This window comes from Colobus angolensis, unplaced genomic scaffold, assembly GCF_000951035.1.
Source record: "Colobus angolensis palliatus isolate OR3802 unplaced genomic scaffold, Cang.pa_1.0 Scaffold179, whole genome shotgun sequence".
Taxonomy (NCBI): domain Eukaryota; kingdom Metazoa; phylum Chordata; class Mammalia; order Primates; family Cercopithecidae; genus Colobus; species Colobus angolensis.
In genome coordinates this window covers 230,939-234,355 of record NW_012114921.1, presented here as the reverse complement: position 1 = coordinate 234,355, position 3,417 = coordinate 230,939, and the positions used below count along the sequence as shown (strand labels likewise).

The following is a 3,417-nucleotide window of genomic DNA, read 5'->3' as shown; positions in this document are numbered from 1 at the left end:
GGGGGAGGGGCAGTGGAACTGTTGTCCTCCAAGTATCATCAAAAAACCAAACGGGCAGTTTGGCCACCTGGATTGCACAGGGAACAGGAAGGAAGAGGGGCGAAAGAACAGCCTTCCCACCACCAGCTGCAGCAAGGATGAGGAAAAAAAAAATGTATTATATAAGGCAAGCCATTTGAAGACTACTTATGCCTTGGGAATTATGAGAACATTTCATGTAGAGCATTTAAAAACCTGGCTAACCCATAGGCAGTTCCTAATACAGGTGCCAGTGAAAGGAAAAGTGGCATGAGCCCAACTGCAGCATTTCATTGTTCACATGCTGCTGGGGCTAAATTATGTCTGTCACAGAAACTACAAACCAGACCAGGGGTCAGGCTCATTGCTGCTCATCCTGCCAAGCACGGACTGAAAGAAAAAGAAAAGGCAAAGAAATTCTCCTCAAGGAGGATTCAGCAAAAATATTCACATAGTCTACATCTACCCGGGAGTTCCCAGGTGAAGTGAAGGAGGACCAGGGAGGGTGTTCTGAGATTGGAGAGAGATGGAGAGAAAGAGATGTGATATGCTGGTGATAAGGGAGAGATTTTGAAATAGAAAGGAAAACTGTAAACTGCAAAGGGAGAGATGGGGAAATAAACAGAATTTTAAGAGATGTGGGTGGGGTGGGGTGGGGTGGGGGGAAGAAAGGAAAGTACAGGAGAGAAGGGTAGGGTGTCCAGAAGAGCAGAGAGTTATCAACAGAGAGACGTAGAGGCAAAGGCTGACTGTTGATCTTTTCCCAAATCCAAAAGCTGCCCATTGGCATCCCAATAAATCACTCTACTACAAAGCCCATACAATGGACTGTCCTTTGCATTCAGCATCAAGCAGCGTTTAACAAAATATCACACAGCTACAACTTTGGAGACCTAAGGATCTGAATTTAAAATGAATAAAATTGGCTTAGCAGCAGAAGACAACCAGTAAAGACTTTCCCTCATGTCTGACTCAGCTATGAAAAGGTTTAGCATTCTAGAGTTAAGCAAATACTCTGGCATTTCTCCTTCTTTTGACATTCCAAGAGGGGGTGTGGTTGACCCCAGGTCCATTCATTTCCAAGGTTGTAGATCTCTCAGCTAAGACTGGCCCCATCTGTTGTGGAGCCAGCCAGCTGTTTATCTCAAAGTAACATATTTATTGCCTTAATCATCCCTATAACTCTTACAAGAGCATGATATAAGTCAGAATGCTTTCTGTCCTGTTAAATGTCAGTTCGTTTTAAAAAACAACAATAACAAAACAACTACTATGCTCCTTGGTTCCCCTGACCAAAATTACTCTTCCATGGGCACCCTTCAGTAATGCCAAACGAAGGTTAACAGCGCTTCTAACTTTCCCTTTCTCTAATGTATTTAAAGGAACCCGGCTTCCCTAATCGATCTCTTCAAACCGTTATTTGTGAGTAGTGACTATGCCTCAGGAAACAGCAGCTCATTATGGTACCATTGTCAGTGGCAAAGAGCCTATGCAATGTAATTTAAAACACACAAGCACAAATCTGTCGGCTCCACTTCCAAACAATCTTGAATCCAGCAGTCGGAGAACCGAAAACATTTAACAAAAACGCTGCTTCCAGCAGCCTCAGAGAACCTTCGTCAGACACGTGAAATGTTTCTGACTGGCACGGAGTGCACCATTAAAGGACACTGTCACCTCAAATCAGCAGAAAAGGCGAGACAAACGACATAGACAGACACACATATAATAAAGCCCCACAAAACTTAAGCGTTCATCTTAAAAATTAATAACTAGTGCTCGTCCAAGCGACATACAAATGTTCTAAAGTAGTGCGACCACATTAAATCACTGTCTCCATTTCTCCCCACGCATCACCCCTTCCCACTCAAACCTTAGCTCTCGGGCCGTGTGTGACAGGACTGCAGTCCCCCACCTCTGCCTTCCTCTCATTTTCCAGAGCACTCCCCAACATCCTTCCTAGCCCAGCCCCCTCTCCCTGTCTCAAAAATGTTGAGAGGAGTTGCGACTAGGGAATTGGCAGGCACCCGTCCTCTGGCGGGGGAAGGTTGCTGGAGTTGTTCTTTGCAATGACCCAAATTGCACAGAGCTTTTCCCCTTAGCAGCGCCTGCGAGCCTCTCCCCAATCACCCCCACCTCCCCACCGCTCACAGCTTCCCAAAAGAAAACCTTGAGAACTAAGCGGGAGGAATAACTTGGTAGAAGCATTTGAATAAATCACTTCAACTCACCTGGTTTGGGATTTTTCTCCCCACCCCAGGCATAAACAGAAATGATGTGCGAAAGAGTCACGCACGCAAGGGAAGGTCTGCAATGTCCTGAGTCCAAGGGCTGGAGTCAGTCCCTGCCCTGGTGCTGCTGCTACTCTTAGCTCAGCTGGAGCGAGCGGCAATCGCAAGCCCAGCAGCAGCAGGGGGTGGAGAGACCGTAGCACAATGAATGCAGTGGGGCTTTTGCAATGACATCATCCCTCTGTCCAAACATCCCCAATAGCCATGCTCAGGGGCGGTGCTTTCTGGGAACTGTAGTCTTCTTACGTCCTGGAGGGATACCGAGGCAATCGCCGGAACTACAATGCCCAAAATGCTCCAAAGTCGGACGCGCCCAGAGTGAAGGAGCAAAGGTGACTCGGCCGCCATGTTAGGAGTAATGGGACGATTCCGCGGAGCCGGGCAGAGGTTTTAGGGGTACGCGGGAGTCAAGTGGTGGTTCAGTGGGGACGGTGAGGTGGAGGACGACCTGGTCGGATAGCCGCGGGCGCGAACCTGGGAACCAGAAGGTGGAGGCCGTGCTGGGGACTGATGTAGGGCGGGACCGACTGGAAGCCGCATCAAGAGGCCCAGTGAGCCTCGGTCTCAGCTGCTCCTGAAGGCGTTGCATGGAGCCCTACGCTTCCTTCTCCATTTTTTAGCTAAGAGATTGAGAGAGTCGGTTTACTTTTGGGCTTGGAGTATCATTTAGATCGGTTAACGAACGGTACAGTTGAGAGAGTTGGTGTCTTTTGTTGAGGTACGAGGACCCTAGGCGGCGACCCTCGCCTCAATTCAGAGAAGCCCATTTCCACTCACGGAGTTGGGGTAGTCCTCCCAAATGCATTTTTGTTTTGCCGTTTGTTTTCCAACCCTTCTTCCCTCTCCCCAAGGTTTCAGATTCACTGATTTTTCGTACAGGAATGATTAACAAAGGCGTCCGAAGAAATCGTTATTGGAAGGTGGCCAAGCTGGAAAGAGACGTTGCTTTGGCCCTGCAAGTAAGAAAAGAGAAGGAGCAGCCTGAAGGAGTAACACTAAATTTAAAATGACACTTTTTTTTTTTTTTTTTTTTACCAACCAGCGAAAGCAGATGTTCAAAGGGGATATTGGCCAGGTGCAGTCGTTCATGCCTTTAATCCCAGCACTT

General features: G+C 47.8%; 1 protein-coding gene and 1 long non-coding RNA gene across 4 annotated transcripts in view; one reads left to right on the top strand and one right to left on the bottom strand.

The window, feature by feature from the left end:
• The window catches only part of RAB30 (RAB30, member RAS oncogene family), a 94,397-nt gene extending 91,916 nt beyond the window's left edge, over window positions 1-2,481 (bottom strand). The window contains exon 1 of one of the 3 annotated variants that reach the window (XM_011938892.1): window positions 2,250-2,481. The gene's annotated coding sequence lies outside the window, so the exon portion shown is untranslated. Of the gene's footprint in view, window positions 1-1,891; window positions 2,022-2,249 lie in introns of those variants that run through there. The other 2 variants (XM_011938895.1, XM_011938897.1) reach the window with 2 other exon arrangements.
• A 133-nt stretch (window positions 2,482-2,614) lies between these two features.
• Window positions 2,615-3,417, top strand: part of LOC105509602 — a 2,660-nt gene continuing 1,857 nt past the window's right edge. Inside the window, exons 1-2 of the long non-coding RNA XR_001001456.1 lie at window positions 2,615-2,705; window positions 3,189-3,384. This is a non-coding gene — a long non-coding RNA (uncharacterized LOC105509602). The remainder of the gene's footprint in view (window positions 2,706-3,188; window positions 3,385-3,417) is intronic.